The sequence below is a fragment of the Lolium rigidum genome, chromosome 3 (genome assembly GCF_022539505.1).
Source record: "Lolium rigidum isolate FL_2022 chromosome 3, APGP_CSIRO_Lrig_0.1, whole genome shotgun sequence".
In the NCBI taxonomy this organism is placed as follows: Eukaryota; Viridiplantae; Streptophyta; class Magnoliopsida; order Poales; family Poaceae; genus Lolium; species Lolium rigidum.
The window spans coordinates 147,197,449-147,217,114 of NC_061510.1; the positions used below are offsets into that span (position 1 = coordinate 147,197,449).

General features: G+C 44.4%; 1 long non-coding RNA gene and 1 pseudogene across 1 annotated transcript; both read left to right on the forward strand.

The window, feature by feature from the left end:
- The first annotated feature begins 7,635 nt into the window (after positions 1–7,635).
- Positions 7,636–14,487, forward strand: LOC124695638 (annotated as a pseudogene).
- Positions 14,488–16,877: 2,390 nt separating this feature from the next.
- On the forward strand, positions 16,878–17,796 carry LOC124702469. Its single transcript, XR_007002513.1, has 2 exons — positions 16,878–16,944; positions 17,367–17,796. It is a non-coding gene; the product is annotated as an uncharacterized LOC124702469 (long non-coding RNA).
- Positions 17,797–19,666: the final 1,870 nt, after the last annotated feature.

The window sequence follows — 19,666 nt, forward strand, 5'->3', positions numbered from 1 at the left end:
TTTTTCACCAAGATCTTTTAGAGCCTTGTACCACATTCTAGTTTTTTCATTCCTATGATGGATACAATATTCATCTTCGATTTGATTAATTCCACAAGGTCTATGCATTCCACAAAAATTAACATGCTTATAAGAAATAGTATTTTCGAAGTTTGGGCATGTTTATTGCAATCATTAACAACAATTTCATTTTCCATGCAAGTGTCTTTGAAAGGTTCATGATACACGTCCCAATTTTCTTTAGGAACATTAATATGAGAAGCAAAGGTTTTACAACAATCAACAATAATTTGAGAATCAAGACCATAATTATCACTAAGCTTTTGAAAACCAGCAGTTTCAGTGAAAGACTTAATGCATTCATATTCATAGTTTATACCTGATTCTTTACCTTTGTCGTTCTCCCAATCTTCAGTATTGCTTTGAATTCTTTCAAGATACCATCTAGCTTCAACCTTCTTACTTGTGAAAGAACCCTGTGAACATGCATCTACATAATCCTTATAATGACTTGAAAGCCTTGCATAAAAATTAGTAACAATTATTTCCTCAGAAAGCTCATGGTTAGGACATTTGAGTATTAATGTTTTTAGTCTTCCCCAAGCTTGAGCAATGCTTTCTCCATCATGAGGGTAAAAATTATAAATGTGATTCCTATCTAGATGCACTTCATGAAGAGGATAAAATTTAGAGTAAAAGAGAGATTCAAGTTGTTTCCAATTCGATGGTTGTTCATCCAACAGCCTATACAATTCCTTTGCTTTGTCCTTAAGTGACAATGGGAATAGTTTCCTCATAACATTTTCTCTTGATAAACCCGCAATCTCAAATAACTCACAAAGTTCTGTAAGTTTAGACAAGTGAACACTTGGATGGACTGATCCATCCCCTACATACCGATCATTCATAACCCTTTCAACAATTTCATAGGTATTTTAAAAGGAATACTTTCAACAGGTGGATTTGAAATATCACAAGCATCATTCGAATTACCACATATTGGAGACAAAGCATTATCAAGGAAAAATACTTCATCCAAAGCTGAGGAGCAAAAAAGATTATTTTTATATAAACTAGCTTCCCCAAGCTTGGGTTTTTCCATAGCATTAAAAATAATGGTGTCAAAAAAAATTATGCTAATAACATTACTACCACTATTATGCAGACAAACTTCCATAGGTTTTTTAATTTTCTCTTCAAAAGCATCATGTCCTAATTCAATATAAATTTCATAAAGATCTCTAATTTTGTTGTTGTTTTCCATTAAGCCTAACTAGTGAAATAAAAACAAGAAACAAAAAGATATAATTGCAGAATCTAAAGGAAATAGCTTCGAGCACTCACACACCGGCAACAAGTGCTAGGAAATAGCTTAGTAGTCGGAGGATGTGAATACCTTTTACCTTACCTCCCCGGCAACGGCGCCGTAGAAAATAGCTTGATGTCTACGCACGCTTCTATTCATGTAGACGAGTGTTGGGCCTCCAAGAGCGAGAGGTTTGTAGAACAGACAGCAAGTTTCCCTTAAGTGAATCACCCAAGGTTTATCGAACTCGGGGAGGTAGAGGTCAAAGATATCCCTCTCCAGCACCCCCGCAATTAAGATACAAGAAGTCTCTTGTGTCCCCAACACACCTAATACACTTGTCAGATGTATAGGTGCACTAGTTCGACGAAGAGATAGTGAAATACAAGTAATATGGATGATTATAAGTAGTAATTGCAATCTGAAATAAAAATGGCAGCAAGCAAACATGTAGCAGAACTTGTTGGAAACGGTGTTTCAATGCTTAGAAACAAGGCATAGGGATCATACTTTCACTAGTGGACACTCTCAACAATGATCACATAATTGAATAAATAATGCTACTCTCAAACACTCTCTTGTTGGATAACAAACACCATTCATTGTGTAGGGCTGCAAAAGCACACCTCAAGCCGGAGTAAACAAGCTCCACAACGTCATAAAGGAATCACACACGATGCGCACACTGTCACCATCACACCATGGAGAGTGACTCCGGAGTTCATATTAAAGTAACCTCTAGAGTGCATAATAGACAAGAGTAACATCTACATATTCAACTAGATTACAAAGCTCATGATCACATAAAGATCACACCATGGGAGAGAGAGATGAACCACATAGCTACCGGTAGAGCCCTCAGCCTCGTGGGAGAACTACTCCCTCCTCATCATGGGAGACAGCAATAGCGATGAAGATGGCGATGGAGTCGATGGAGATGGCTCCGGGGGCAATTCCCCGTCCCGGCAGGGTGCCGAAACAGAGACTTCTGTCCCCCGAATTATGGTTTTTGGTGGCGGCGGAGCTACGGAACTCTTCTGGAGAAATCGTCGATCTCTTTAGGGTTTTCAGGGCAGGAGCTTAATATAGGCGAAAAGGGCGGCACGAGGGGGTGCCCGAGGGGCCCACCCCATAGGGCGGCGCCGCCCCCCTCCTGGCCGCGCCAGTGGATGGGGAAGAGGCCGTGGGCCTCCTCTGGCCTGGCCCTTCTGGCTCCGTGGGTCTTCTGGCGAAATAGAATTTCTTAATTTTTCTGGATTTTTCCGAGCACTTTGGTTTTTGGGCCTTTTCTGCAATAAAAAGACATAATAAATAGAAACTGGCACTGTGGCATCTTGTTAATAGGTTAGTCCAATAAATGCCATAATATGATATAAAGTGCATATGAAACATGTAGCTATTGGCATAAAACTAGCATGGAACATAAGAAATTATAGATACGTTGGAGACGTATCAGTCAACGTGGCAGCGCGGCACCCAAACCCATATTTTGGGGGAGGCGTTGCTCGCTCACCACCTCCTCCGCCATCTGTTGGACACTAGTACCCTCCGCCGTCCTACAACCCACCACCATAACCCGCCTACCACCTCCCACCACAGCCCGCCTATACGCCTCTACAACCACCACCATATGCACACCAGCCCTATATACCTACCTACGGCCAGCAGCAATAGCATCAACAGTACCAACCCATATACTCACATTACCAGCAGCCACCTATGCCATACCACCCTCCACAGTATGCCCCACCACCACCGCCATACCGCCCTCCCCGTCCTCCACTGCCGCATCAGCAGCAGCCTCAACCTCAAGGGCATCATTAGAAAGGGGGCAAGAAGGGTCGTGTTGCGTCACCGTGGCAGGATGGAGTCTACTGTCAAATTTGCAAGAAGGAGGGACACTCTGCTGATGATTGCTGGTGGCGCTATGGTGATGATGATGTTGATGATGATGATGATGACGACACACCACTGAAGGAGAACAAAGGTGCTTATGGGGTAGACACAAACTGGTATATTGATACATGGGCTACTCATCATGTCAGTGGATAGCTCAACAAGCTCAATGTTTATGAGAATTATAAAGGTCGTGATCAAGTCCACAATGCTGGTGGACAAGGTATGAACATTGCTCATATTGGTCATTCTGTTTTGCACACCCCAGATAGCTCCATACAACTTCGTAATATTTTACATGCTCCTTATGTTTCCAAAAATTTACTTTCTGCTCATCATCTTACCCTAGACAATAATACCTTTATGGAAATTCACCCATTCTTTTTCTTGATTAAGGATCAGGTAACGAAGCAAATCATGTTTAAAGGACCTTGTTATGGTGGCTTGTACCCTCTTGTTCCAGTCTCGGAGTCATCCAAGCATGCTATTGCCACCATCAAGCCTTCATCTTCTACATGGCATGGTCGTCTAGGGCATCCTTCATCTTTTATAGTGCAGCAGATTCTTAGGAAGAATAATCTTTTATATTCCCCAGAAATAAATCCTTACATATATGATCCATGCCAACAAGTCAAGAGTCACCAGATACCCTAACGTGTCTTTACTAGTGTTTCCACCGTTCCTTTGGAACAAATATTCTCTGATATATGGGGTCCAGCTCCTCTCTCAGTTGGCAAACATGCATATTATTTAAGCTTCATTGATGATTTTAGAAAATTTACTTGGATGTATTTGCTTAAGAAACGTTCTGAGGTGTTTCAAGTGTTCCTTGATTTCCAACAATATGTTGAGCGTCAGTTTGGTAGAAAAATTCTTACTATGCAAACTGACTGGGGTGGTGAATATGAAAAATTAAATAGCTTTTTCCAACGAGTTGGCGTTGTTCATAATGTTTCATGTCCTCATGATCATCAAAAAAATGGCTCAGCTGAGCGAAAGCACCGTCATATTGTTGAAGTTGATCTTGCATTACTTGCCAATGCTTCCATGGCTCGCAAATTTCGGGTTGATGATTTTATCACACCCACCTTTCTCATCAATATGTTTCCTACAAAGGTTCTAAATTTTGAGACTCCCACTGAAACTTCTTCAAGTCTAGCCCAACTATGAGCCTCTTCGTGTTTTTGGTTGTGCTTGTTGGCCTAACCTTCGTCCATACAACAAACATAAACTTTCTTTTCGCTCTAAGAAGTGTGTTTTCCTTGGCTATAGTTCCCGACACAAAAGAGTAAAATGTCTAGATGTTGACACTAGTCGTGTTTATATCTCTCTTGATGTGGTGTTTAATGAAAATATTTTCCCTTTTGCTTCCTTAAATCCCAATGCTAGTCATCGTCTTCGTGAAGAAATTCTCCTTCCTCCGACAGATAATCTTCCTTCAGCATCGCATGATAGGGGTGTCCATACTAATGATCATTATTTGCATATTGTTCCTTCTATTCAACCTCTACAGGTCCCTGCCGAAGAACACATACCAAGTACTATACAAAATTCTGGGCCAAATGCTGCACAATCTGGTCCAAACAACACATCAAATAACGTCCCAGACCAGGAGAAAAATATCAACAACAGACATCACTGATCCCGAGGTTGATTCCGCGTAGAAATCCTCCTCAGATCTGCCCCGACGCCACCGAAAGTCGGTCCCCACAACACCTCCCGTCTGCGCCAGCGCGATCGCGACACGTCGCCACGCCGCTCTGCATTGCCTGGGCCGCGCCAGTCCGGGCTCGACACGTCCTCACCGGTCATCGCCACGCCCACGCGTTTTCTGTGCCGGTTCCCATCTGCCCCAGCGAGGAAACCCACGGGTCGCTGTCACTCACGCTCCTCCAACGAGCAGATGCCATGCCACTCTCTGTTGATGTGATGCCCACGCGGTCCCCGATGATGTCGGGCGCTTCTGACAACAGCAACTTTTTGTCAGCTACCAGCTCTGATCTCGGAACTGATTCGGCTGCATCATCTCTGTCTCCAAGATCTTCTGTGCAGCTACCATTTTGCACCGCCTCCTGCTGGTGTTCAAACTCGACTACATAAAGGTATTCGACACCCAGAAAAAATATACGGATGGTACTGTAGAGATGCATTATTCACATCTACAGGAGAACCAAGAAATCTTTCAAAGGCTCTTACACATACAAACTGGAAAGGTGCTATGCATGATGAATATGATGCCCTCCTTGCCAACAACACCTGGCATCTTGTTCCTCCCAATTCTAAAGAAATGTTATTGACTGCAAATGGGTTTATCGTATCAAGAAAAATGCTGATGGTACTATAGACATGCATAAAGCAAGGCTTTTTGTCAAAGGTTTCAAATAGAGATGTGGTATAGATTATGAGGATACTTTCAATCATGTTGTTAAGATTGCTACCATCAGACTTGTTCTCTCCATCTATGCTCTCGAGGCTGGAGTTTACGACAGCTAGATGTGAAGAACGCGTTCCTTCATGGTGTTCTGGAAGAGGAGGTTTACATGAAGCAACCACCTGGTTTTGAGTCTTTCGCTACTCCAAACTACATCTGTAAGCTTGACAAAGCTCTCTATGTTCTGAAACATGCTCCTCGAGCATGATACTCCCGTCTCAACACCAAGCTCCAAACACTTGGGTTCACTCCTTCCAAGGTGACACCTCTCTTTTTCTATATGACAAGTCAGGTATCATAGTATATATTCTTATTTATGTTGATGACATTATAGTGACGAGCTCTTCAGATCAGGCCATTACAGTTCTTCTTCAACACTTAGGCTCAGAATTTGCTCTTAAAGATCTTGGAGATCTTCATTATTTTAGAGGCATTGAGGTTCACAGACAGTCCAATAGTCTGCTTTTAAATCAAGAAAAATATGCAAAAAAAATATTAGCCCGTGTGGATATGAGCTCTTGCACACCCTATCTAACGTCACTATCTACCACAGATTCCTTGGCTTTGACAGATGGATCCCCTCTTGGCCCTGAGGATATCACTCAATATAGAAGCATTGTTGGTGGTCTTCTGTATTTGACTCTGGTTAGACCTGATCTTTCCTTTTTCAGTTAATAAGGTTTGTCAGTATCTTATGCTCCCAATACAACACATTGGACAACAGTCAAAAGAATTCTCAGATACATTCATGGTACAAACATAGTTGGATTTACTTTTCAGAAGTCCTCCTCTACTCTTCTTAGTGCTTTTTCAGATGTAGACTGGGCAGGAGAGTTAGATGACAGATGCTCTACCGATGATTTTGCTATATTTTGTTGGTCCCAATCTTGTTTCTTAGAGTGCCAGAAAACAACCTATTGTGTCTCGTTCCAGCACAGAGGCAGAATACATGCTCTTGTAAATGCCACTGCTGAGCTTATTTGGGTTGAAGCTCTTATTCGAGAACTTCGAGTGACACTCAAAGACAAACCATGTCTATGGTGTGATAATCTTGGTGCCACCCAATGTTTCATGCTTGCACTAAGCATATTGAGATTGATTTTTTTTGTTCGCGAATGTGTTGCTAGCAAGCAATTGATATCAGGTTCATCTCCAGCAAAGATCAGATTGCAGATGACTTCACCATGATTTTATGTTCAAAGAAGCTGGATGAGTTCGAGCGTAATCTAAACCTCTCCCAGGTCTAGATTAGACCTCGTTCGGTTTGGAGCAATTCAAGGGGGATTGGGGTGGATTGAGGTGGGTTAAATCCCTAACAAGTCAAAATATGGATTTTTCCACTCCAACCACCTAAGTAGAGGATTAACCCAGTGAGGCACGTGATGGTACACCACATCGTATACGTATCTCCCTTCTTACACGTGAGAGGCTTTTCCTCACATATATAACACGTAATCGGTGGCTCGAAAGGATACACCGTTCCACCCAAACACAATCAGGTTCGACAAGTAGAACGGGGAGGAAGCAAAGTCGGTACACATATGTTAAGATTGTGATGTGGCCGTGTAAATTTATAAAAATGGGATCATCAGCATCCTGTTTCGATCCAAGGATCAGAGAAAAGATCATTGGTTTATGTTTGTTAAAAACGAGTTGACTTCCAGAGAGACAATCTGAAAAGAAATCGAAAATAGAAAGTGAGAAGAGGACACCTCTTTGCACGTCCCACCTGACGTCGCTCTCCTCCTCCACTCGCTCCCACGCCCGCTTGGACGGTCTAAAAATTTCTCTCCGCGCACCTTCTCTCTCCTCCCACCGACTCCTTGGGCAATGCCGCCGCGGCCCGCGCGCCCGCGCGGCCGCCGGCGTTGCTAGATCCTTCCTCCACCCACGCCGCGCCGGGGAGCCTGCCCGTGGACCTTCCTGCGCATCGAGACGACCAATGCACGAGCGCGCCCGGCCAGGGCGCGGGAGACGACCGTGCGCGTGCCGCGTGGCACCGATGCCGCCCCCCGGCGACGACCCCGACGCCGAGCCCTCCTGCAGCGGCTCCGACAGCAGCGAGCCGCAGGACCGCCAGCGCGCCGAGCGGGCGCTCTCCAACGGGGATCTCTACCTGGGCCAGTGGCTCGCGGGCGCGCCCAGCGGCGACGGGAAGTACCTTTGGGCGGACGGATGCATGTACGAGGGCGAGTGGCGCCGCGGCAAGGCCACGGGACGCGGGCGGTTCTCGTGGCCGTCGGGCGCCACCTACGAGGGCGAGTTCCTCGACGGGTTCATGCACGGCGCCGGCACCTACGTCGGCGCCGCGGGGGACACCTACCGCGGCGCCTGGGCCAAGAACCTCGAGCACGGCGCCGGCGAGAAGCGGTACGCCAACGGAGACTCCTACGACGGCGAGTGGCGCGCGGGGCTCCCCGACGGCTGCGGCCGCTACACCTGGCGCGACGGCACCGAGTACGCCGGCGGCTGGCGCGCGGGGCTCATACACGGCCGCGGCGCCCTGGTCTGGGCCAACGGAAACCGCTACGACGGTGGCTGGGAGGGTGGCCGCCCGCGCGGACAGGGCACGTTCCGGTGGTCCGACGGCAGCCTCTATGTCGGGTTCTGGGGCCGCGAGGCGGCCGGCGGCGCCCTCCAACAGAAGGGCGTGTACTACCCGTCCCCCGGCGCGGCGGCGAGCGATGCGAGGACGCGCGACCCAAGGGAGGTGTTCGCGAGAGAGCTGCCGGAATGCGTGCGCTCAGGCACGGAGAGCCAGTCGGCGCTGCCGTCGCTGAGGTCGCTCAGATGGCTGGCCCGGTCGGTCAGTGGGCGCGGGAGCTCGTCGTCCGGCCGGAGCAACCTCTCGGGTGGGAGCAATTGGGGATCAGATGGAGACGTCAAGGTCGAAATCACCGACGACTGGAAGCGTCGGAACAGTACGAGGGAAGGGAGGGGTCTGCCTCCCCCTTCGCCGGCGCCGCACATTGCCAAGGGTGCAACTGCGCCACTGCGGATATCCAAGCGGCAGGGGGAGACCATTGCCAAGGGGCACAAGAACTACGAGCTCATGCTCAATCTGCAGCTCGGCATCAGGTGCCTTTCTTCCCCCTGATTAGTAATGCCTTGATCTTCCTGGGATTGCAAGTGCTGTGTTTGAAAATGCCAATTAGATGTCACACATTATTCACACATTATTCTGGGTGTTTATCTGATTTGAACACCAACAATGTTTCACTTGCCCGGAGAGAATTGAAGCACATTATAAATGTTTTTAGCTAAGAATATCTGCCTAAATGTCACGCATTGTGAGCACGACATCAAATGGATATAAACAGTTGTATTATAGAGAATTGGCTCGAATTTTCAAGGAAGGTGCACATTCTGGATTTAGTTGGATGAATTGCAAGAGGTTTTACATGAACTCATATAATTTCTTTTGTCAGCATAAACATTGCCTCTCATCATATATTGGAACTCCAAAGTAATAATAATTACATATCATATACCGAATTCTGCTTGCACTTTTGAACATATACAGCTTAATTTTGTATACTTCTTCAAGGAAAATGATGCTTATCAAGATTATTAGTAAACTGTTACAAACATGGTGTTTGCAAAAAAAGATGAACCATGAAAATTTTCCCTTCATCACCCAATTCACTTTGAAAGCGGAGTTTTTTGTCTTGTCTATGTTGTTTTTGCAGTACAAACTAGATAAACTTCGAATTATTTTTTAGGAGAAAAATCATTTTTCATAAGATTGATTTAGTTCTTCGTAAAATCAGAAGTTGCAGTTTACTTGTTCTCTGAATATGATATCTTGGGCATAGGCATGCAGTAGGAAGACAAGGTCAGGTCATATTAGATCTGAAATCATCTGCATTTGACCCAAAGGAAAAAGTGTGGACGAGATTCCCCCCAGAAGGCTCGAAATATACCCCTCCACACAATTCCAGCGATTTCAAATGGAAGGATTACTGCCCAAAGGTGTTCCGGTTGGTCATCACTCCCATCACAAAAGATTCATCCCGTCAGTTTATGACCATATTACCGTAATATGCTTGTCAACACACTCACGCACACATTTGTTCTGAACTAAATCACAGGACACTGCGCAAGCTGTTCAAAGTTGATCCAGCTGACTATATGCTATCCCTCTGTGGAGATGATGCTCTTCGTGAGCTCTCATCCCCTGGTAAGAGTGGAAGTTTCTTTTACTTGACAAACGATGATCGATACATGATAAAGACAATGAAGAAATCTGAAGTAAAGGTTTGTCTACATGCTTTTAAAACCTCTTAGATGAACATAAGTTTTATTCTAAATATATGATTACTTGTTATCATACAGATGCTTCTGAAGATGCTTCGTGCTTATTACAGTCATGTCCGTGCCTTTGAGAATACCCTAGTGGCTAAGTTTTTTGGTCTACACTGTGTAAAGTTGGCTGGAGCAAACCAAAAGAAGGTTAGAAAGTAAATAATCTTTATTTCCATAAACACGCATGAAATGCACGACATTTATGTTCGAAGAAGAGTGTGGAAGTGACGCTTATACAAGGCGTTTTTCACTCTGTCCTCATATTATAAATACGGCTCATGAATCTGCTGTTGTGAAGCATCCTGATTGTTTGCTTGGTGCAATGCTATCCAGGTTCGTTTTGTCATAATGGGGAACCTATTCTGCTCTGATCACACTATTCATAGGCGATTTGATCTCAAAGGATCATCTCTTGGCCGAACAACTGACAAGCCGCTGGCAGAGATTGATGAGTATACAACTCTGAAAGATCTTGATCTTAACTTTATCTTCCGGTTGCAAAAACAATGGTTCGAAGAGTTCAAAAGGTGTGAACACCTTATGTCCATTTTTATTTTGTGTATCATTTTTTGTTACTAAGCTAAGTCCCAAAAGCTAACCATGATATCCAAAAATATTGTGCTAATTTAGTTCTTAAATACATGGAAGCAGGCAAGTGGACAAAGACTGTGAGTTTCTGGAGCAGGAGAAAATTATGGATTACAGTCTCTTGGTGGGTGTACATTTTAGAGGTAAGAGAGAGATACCTATTTGTGGCGTTAGGTACTTGGTAAAAATACAAAATGCTGACTTGTTATTTACTTGGCTAAAGGTGCCATCGATATTGATGGTGAAAAACCTGCAACACCTCGCCTTTCAAGATGGGATAGGAATCACTTTCTTTCTGATCCAAACAGGTAATGTAGATACTACATTATTGGTCTCTTAGTTAATACTACCGTAATATTTGTAGTTGCTTTTTCTCTTTATGAATCATGTTTTCGCGACAACGCAAAAAGCTTTGTGTTTCGATGCATTGATAAAAAAAGAAGTTGTATTTACAAGTCCGAAGAGTGGACCAACACCCACGCCATACAACTCAACCCAAGAAACCTAGTCTAAGGGAGAAGTTGGTGTAGCCCTCGTGCTCCCGCATCCGCCCATGATCTTGCATCGGCTTTGATCATGCCGACTAAGGAGGCCACCGAAGGCAGCTCGTTGTTGAAGACGATCGCGTTCCTATGCATCCAAACCCACTACGCCGTGAGCATAATCAACGACGAGGTTCTTTTGCGCATATGACGTGGGTTGGATCGCACCACCAGCGTCCACCACCGCGAAGTCCCCTTCAGCAACGGTAGGTCCGGAAGTAGATCGGATCCAGGATAGGACGTCATGCCAGATAATCCGCGAAAACGGGCACCCTGTAAGAATGTGTGACATAGTCTCCTCCGACTGGTCACAGAACACGCATCGCGGCCGATGAGGCAACTGGCGGCGTGCAAGTCTCTCACCCGTCCAACATCTATCTTGGCAAGCTAGCCAGATGAAGATCCTCACCCTTGGTGGCGCACAGGATCTCCAGTTCAACTTCCAAGACCCTGAGACTAACGACCCTTGGAAAAGGGGATAGTAGCAGGTCTTAGAGGAGTACTGGCCAATGGTCGTCCACCGCCAGACACACTTCTGCTCCGGTGCTCCTCCCCTGGAAAAATTCTAGGCGTGTCAAACACAACAACGGGGGAGATCTTTCCATACTTGTTCATAAGCGGGGGCACGATCATAATTTTAGTGTAGCTAGGTACACCGTCCGTATAGCTCTGTACAAGTCCGTATGGCCCGCGTTGTGTTGTACCTTGTATTTTACATATCTACGGTCACGTGCCTGTGCCGAAATAGAAAGGTCCTATAAATATCTTGCTCACGTAAGCTTTCTTTTTCTTACACAACATACACATACCGTACCAATATAGACGGGTGTACATGGGCTGGATATAGGTTTCGGCGGACCCAGCATAGAAAAAAAAACCAACTATAACCCATCAACTTTGTTTAGGGGGGAGCACCGGAGCAGCCCTCCGCCAGACAAGCTTGTCTGGCTCATCCGTCAGGTGCACCCCCTGCATCCTGGTCCACAGCTGAACGTACTGCCAAAGTGCCAGAGGGTTTGAAGCCCTGAAATGTCTGTGATCCAGCTGCGTTCGGTAAGCACATGTTCCACCGTACGGCGCTTCCTGGGGCGTTGTGGAATAAGCGCCAGTAAATCGGGCACTATTTCCCCGATCGACTTCCCATCCACCATCTGTCCTCCCAGAAAAGAGCGGAGGATCCATTGCCCAACACCATCATTGTGGAAGCAAAGAAAATATCGCGCTTGCTCCTGGTGAACTGCATGTCAAGCCTGTGCCAAGGTCGCAAGGGGTCTGTAAGCATCCTTCACAACCAACAGGTCCCGAGGCTAATGGCCGTGCGTGCAATGTCTGGTATACCAAGGCCTCCGTAGCACAGCGCCTCCGTAGTACGTGGCAGTAAGTACCTGAGTCCTTATCCCAGCTCATCATCAAGATATTCATGTTTCAGCTGTCGGGAATTTATTATTGGGTGTGGTCCACCCTTTATTCCTATGTATTTCCTGTAGTGCTGTTCACAGTGCATCATGAGGCTAGAGGGTTGGGAAACTATCTAGACTCCAATTCCAGGTGTTACAAATATTCCACCTGTTTCCGGAAACTCCGTCTGAATCCCGAGCAATGTTAACAACCACGATCAGACATGTCAGTTTTCTGAGTCTAAGATATACTAGTCCCTAGCACATATGCGTGAGTCATGTGCCATGGTCAGATTTTATATTTCAGATCGATTCCAATCTAATTGTGCGGGTCAGTACCTGTAGAGCCAATCTTGCAAAACAAACCCAACTCTTCTGCCCTGTAGAGTTGATCTTAATTGATTCTTCTATTGTATTCTAGCACAGAGAATTGCTTTGTTGAGTGAAATTTCGTGTCCTCGGTATCTCGAGTGAAATTCCACATCAATTCTTCCCCGCCAAATAGATAATAACCATGCTGAATAATTGTTGAAAGCAACATAAATATCCAACATCAGCTTAATAATGTAGTGGTTGATATTTTTTGTGATAGCAATTTGGCATTGAGAAGTGTTGGGCACCCATCTTTTTAAATGTCGAAAACTGGCATTAACTTTCTGAGGCCAGGATTTTCATTCTGCTGAGTAGAAAGTATTTTAAGGCCATTAAGTCATATCGCCCGTGATGGTATTTAAAAGTTTAATATGCGTATGCCACATATAGTTTCTGATGTGATCTATGTAAATTCTGGATTGAACCAGTTCATAAGGACACCTCTGTTGCTTTTTGGAATGTTTTATTGAACATTGTTTTGTTAGAACCTTGCACCTTTTTAAATTCACTAGATTCACCATGTACTTTCATGCTTAACTCATGCTCTTAAGTACCAGTGGTGCTGAACAATTAAAATGACATATTAGATTAGGCTATTACCAAATGTTTAAGAGTGGCATGAAGCTATTTTCCCTTGAATATGCATCTGATGAATGTGTTCGTAAGTGTGTTCAAGCCTTCCAATAATAAACAGAATTGATATTGTTTGGCTGGGCAGGTGGTCTAAGATTAAACTTGGGGCGAACATGCTGTCAAGAGCAGAAATGACAGTCCGAAAGAACGACAGTGATGTTATTGGAGAGCCAACCGGGAGTACTGTGATGTTATATTGTATTTTGGCATAATAGACATACTTCAAGACTACGATATCGGCAAAAAGATTGAGCATGCATACAAATCTTTCCAATATGACTCGACATCCATTTCAGCAGTAGATCCAAGACAGTACTCCAGGCGCTTTAAAGATTTCATATACAAAGCATTTCAAGAAGACAGAGTAGACAGCTGAAAAGCATATTGAGACCTTCCAGCAGATAATGTTAGTCTTGAACGAGAAGATACACTTTCCCTGGCCAAAGATCTAGCTGAGCACACTGCAGCGCGGCATTTCATGTACAAACTTGGCGTTGTTGGTTGTCTGTGGCAGACTGGATTGATTTCAGCAGCTTCTGTAAAGAACATCACGATGACCGAGTTGCTGCAGAACCTTCTGATCCTTGCCACTCAGGAACCGGATTGGCTTTCATGTAAATATGAGTAGCTACATACATACACATGGAGTTCACTCACTAATATTTACAAGAGTAGATGTAACTTACAGATTGAAATCACACATAGAAGCTTGTAACCACAAGTGCACATGACATGTCAGGGGTTGTAAATGCTCTTTTGCCTGAGGATACCATGGGTACCAATCTTCTAACAATCTTGGGAGTAGAAGCTTGTAACCACAAGTGCACATGACATGTCAGGGGTTGTAAATGCTCTTTTGCCTGAGGATACCATGGGTACCAATCTTCTAACAATCTTGGGAGGTGAAACCTTCGACCATACTGTGAAGAAATTCGTTCTCCATTTTGTGCTACACTGCCTGGCTAATATGGGTTCAAAATCCGTAAGCCTTTAATGTTTGATATCCCCTTGTCTGAAGTACAACGATGTGCCCCTTTGATTTTTTTACTATCTCTGGATGGTTCGGAAAGCAAAGTTACGCTCAATTGCTCATGGATGGTGTCTCTGATTTCTGAATGTGAGGTCAAGAGAAAAACGTGATACATTTTGTCCCCCAATTAATTTCTAGTGGAAGTACAATCTAGTGACCAGGTCCCTGCTACCACTGGTAGAAAAAAGGCCATTGGTCGCGGTTCGCAACTGCCATTAGTCGCGGTTGCGCAACCGCGACCAATTATGCGCGACTAAAGGCCCCCCCTTTAGTCGCGGTTCCTTACGAACCGCGACTAAAGGTCCGTCCACGTGGGCGGCAGGCGAGCGCCAGGGCGGAGGACCTTTAGTCGCGGTTCTTCTGGCCAGCCGCGACTAGAGGCCTCCGCAGGTTTAGGGTTTTAGCCCCCCCCCAAACCTCGGTTTCTTTTTAATTTGTATTGTTTTATTTCTTTTGGGTTTTAATTTTGAAAGAGTTTCACACATTCTGCGGTACTACATATATACATGCATATGAATGTACAATTTCAAACAAATTTGAAATTAGAACCAAAAAGAATTCAAGAGGAATATACAATATATATTCAATATCGGATGACCATATACAATTTTGAACAAGTTTCCATCCATAATTTAGTGCATATGAAGTTGTACGTCCTCTACGTAGTGTTCTCCTCTAGGATCGATGACTTCCTCGCGAACCATCCAGCTAGTTCCTCTTGAAGTGGTCGGAAGCGAGCTTCCGGACTAAGCGTCTTCCGGAGGTTATTCCTCTTGATGTTGGTCTCGGACGACCGGTCCCGCTCATTGGTGTATCTCCGGATCCTCTCACAAACATAGTATCCACATAGATTGGTCCCCGGTGGCTGAATATCCCCGGTCCCAGTGCATCGCCCTTCTAAATTGTAGCTCTTTTTTGAATTCACCGACCTTTTCATCTACGAACCGTCTCCAAACCCTACGAGGCAAAGAAAATTAAATGAACAAGACAGTTATTAATTAGTTACTTGATATTAGGAAATGAACGAAATAGGCCGATCGATATAGAGCGCAAATGAATGAAAATAATTACTTTTGCATCATTTTTCTCATGTCGGCCCAAAGCGCCGCATCCATATTCGGAGAGTCGTGGATGAGAACCGTGGAGGTGTGAAATTGAATTACCATCGAATCCGATGGAACTCGCGGACACGATACATGCACGATCATGCATAACTCATCGATTAGCCACATATCATGCATGGAGTAAACAAAAGAGAATGTGCTCAAGACGTAAACACTCACCCAAAATGGTAAGGAAATAGAATATCACTTTTGAGTTCCTGTTTTCTAAGAAACCGCCACGAGTCTTCCTCCACGTCGGCGGGGTGGTGTTCTAACACATATGAATTAACGATGTGTGGGTCAATGAACCCAACATCATGGATGTTCCTTATTCGCATTTCTCGCTTCTTCATTCTGCATAATAGCATACACAACAAGATAGTTAGGACAATATATATATATATATATATATATATATATATATATATATATATAGGGTGACACTATTCTGAAACCGGTGCTCAAAATAATATTCTGAGCACCTACGATTCTTATAAGGGCATGTACATTGGTTTAGACGGATGATGTCTGTAATACTACTCCATATCATCTATAGACAATGATACAGATAGTGTATACAATAGTCTATCTGTAAGTTATCTATTTTTAGTCATAGCTATATGTGACTATAAATTATAGACACCGTTCATACAACAGCAAAAATGGTGTCTGTAAGCCGCCTATAAGAAGCTTGCATGACTGTACTGTAACTTTACTGAGACAGCCTCCTTCTCTCTCCTCATTCTCTTTCCTCCACATCACCAAAATCAACTATAACTATCTCTTACAGACAGCTGAGTCATCACCATTGTACATGCCCTAAGGGAGCGCGACAAAAGGAAACCACCGGAACTGTTGACCCCACGAACTCCCCATCTGGCCATCCCTAACCTCACGCACGACCTCATCCCTCGATTCCCTGCAGGGCAGCCGGCGGCGGCGGCACCACCAGCCCAGTTCCCTGCTTCCTCCCCGTTCCCCGCCTCCAACGCTGCGCCGGCGACCCCCACCTCCAGGCACGGCTGGCCCCACTCCTCGCCTCCAGCGCCGCCACGGCTACGTACGCCGCCGCAATCCCAGAGCGCCGCCGCCAGACCCGCGATCCCGCCTCCATCCCGGAGCGCCGCCGCCATCCCAGAGCGCCGCCGACAACCGGCGCCAGCCTCGCGACCCTGCCCAAATTCCCTTCCCAATCTCGCGTCGCCAGACACGCGCTGCCGCCATCTGCGCACCGGCAGACACATGCTGCGAGCCGCACGCGACCTCAGGGCAGACCATCCTCGAGCATGCCACCGGAGCGGGGCGCAGCTCGGCCGCGAGGCCCCTTCCACCTGAATGCCGGTGAGGCCTGCGAGCAAGCCGATGGATTTTCTTTCCTGGTTGTAATGTTGAGTCACGAAGGTTGTACTGCCGGCCCGTCGCTCTGAACTTATGGTCGGTTGTGCGTGTGCTGGTGCTCTTCAGACACGGAGAGTTCACTTTGCTTAAGAGCTATATTTCTTTGCTATTCCAACTGAAGAATGACTGCTGAGTTCAATTCATTCTAGATTAGTTGGAGTGACATTGTGCCGATTTCAGCCAACCATTGTCTAGATCTAAGTACAAATGTCAAACAAATCTCTGTTTATTAATTGTTATATATGCTTGCTGTACCATAGATTTGATGATTCTCTAGTTCATAGACTTTCTTGTGACAAAGATAACTACAACATTTTTCACTGCTGTATCTTCTTAAGTAATATGGTTGATCTGATGCTTTGCAGGTGTCACTATGCCGTGCAAAAGGCTATAGAAACACGCAAAAGGAGCCAGCTAATTCACAATTCATTAACCGGAGAGGATTCTGTCAAAGTGTATCATCTTTCAGGCGAGTGTAAATGTATCATTATGCTGATTGCCGTGTTCCTTCATACACAAGTTAGGAAGCTACGATCATCTTCTCTTCACATTATTGACCGCAAAAAGTAGAAGTAGCAAGGCCTAAACAGGCCTTATGCGTATCCTGATGTAACAGTGCTTGATCTCAGCATTGTGTATTTTGATTTCCTGATAGCTAGGCTCTTAGATACCAATGAGCTCTTACAAATTTGTACCAAATTAAAGCCTCTGGTGCCATGTTTTGCTCAGAGCAGTGTTGTAACTCTGATACCAGCGTATGTAAAACATCGAGTTGTAATGCTTTTCTACCTGACATAATTTAGAAGTTAACGCTATACTGGATCTAGATTTTCTTGTTACCGTATCTTAGCTGTCCTATCTGCTCACACATCCCTGCCAGCTGAATTACTATGTGCTTACTGAATGGTAAAACACTAGTTTCTGAATTGAACAAGTTTCCTTCTCTTATTGCACTTGTCTCCTTTTACATGTCAAAGCTCAGTTGGCAGGCCACTCATTTGACTTGCTTGACACAGATGTCATGTGGACTTCTGAACCAGGCGTGCATATGATTGATTGTACCTTAATGCCATTTTCGTGTGTGCTATTTTTCTACAAATATGTGAGACTTTCCATGATTCAGTCAGAAACTTCAGTTTGAAGGACAAGAATTTCAGCCTCACTGAGTTGTGCTCATGGGCTTCATGGGCTCATTTAACATAAGTATGTACAATGATTGTCGCTCCGGCGAGATGCTGTTGTTGTTCCTTCTCTACATTTTTTCTGTGGGATTAGGCGGCCGTTTCTCCGCTCGATGCTAACCCTGCATTTTCCTCTTTTCTTGAGCTAGGCAGTACAGGCAAGATCAGAACAAAAGTACACGCAAAAAACTAGTCAGCTATATGACTGGAGCGCTTGCGGCACCTCGGCCGTTGAGGTCCGTTCCTCCTGCCAGGCTATAAGTATAAAACCCGCACAAAGTTGGTGTTGCTGTACTGCTCTAACGAATAGATTTTTCTCTAAATGATCTAGCGACTAGGCTTAAATGGATAACAAGGAAATACGCACAGAGTGCATATGTGTGGTGGTTGATAAGAGTAGCTGATCTTAGAGTAAATAAAATAATTGGTTCTAAAATAAAATACATTATAGCATGTATTATGTAGAAAGAGGTTTCACTCGGCAATGTGTATTTTTTAATTATCTAATTCACTTGTCGTAAAGTGAAATTGTATATTGTTATTCACTTGAAGTAGCAACGAAACCTTCTTTAGTTCTCACTGACTAATACTAAAACTACATAGGATAAAATGATGCAGCAGTACAATCATTTTAGTCCCGGCAGTACAATCGTTATAGTCTCGCCAGTATAATCTATTGGATCCGAGTAATACACACCGGGCAATAAAAAACCAAAAAGTAATGTGCTGCACGGGTTCAAAGTACGTCCAATTCGTGTACAAAATGTTGGTCAATTAGCATCCAATACTTTATTGTATAATTTAAATAAATTTTCGTCGAGTTTCTAAAAAAATATTAAAATGCAACAACAAAAAGGCGACCATGAGGAAGTACACACATTTGCGACCGCGGAGTAGACACCTTGTTGTTGGATCTAAGAAGTTAAAAATAAACCCGGAAGTACAACCATTCGACACGAGCAGTACAACCAGTTATTATATGAAGCACAAAAAACTCGATAAAATCCAAATGTACAAAAAAAATCCCATCATCCGCGAGGAAGTTCAAATACTTGACAATAATAAGTACAACCATTTGACACTTGGAAGTACAACCACATACTATAGAAAGTACATGAAAACCGACAAAATCCAAATGTAGAAAAAAACAAAATAATCCCATCATCCACGAGGAAGTTCAAATACTTGACGACTAGAAGTAAAACCATTCAACACGGGCACTACAACCACATATTATAGGAAGTACAAGCAAACCGACAAAAATCCTAACGTAGAAAAACCAAAATAATCTCGTCATACGCGAGGAAGTTCAAATACTGGACAATGAGAAGTAAAACCATTCGACACGAGCAGTACAACCACTTATTGTAGGAAGTACAAGAAAACCGATAAAAATCCAAATGTACAAGAAAAAAAACTCATCATCCGCGAGGAAGTTCACATACTTAAAGCAGAGAAGTACAACCATTCGACACAAGCAGTAT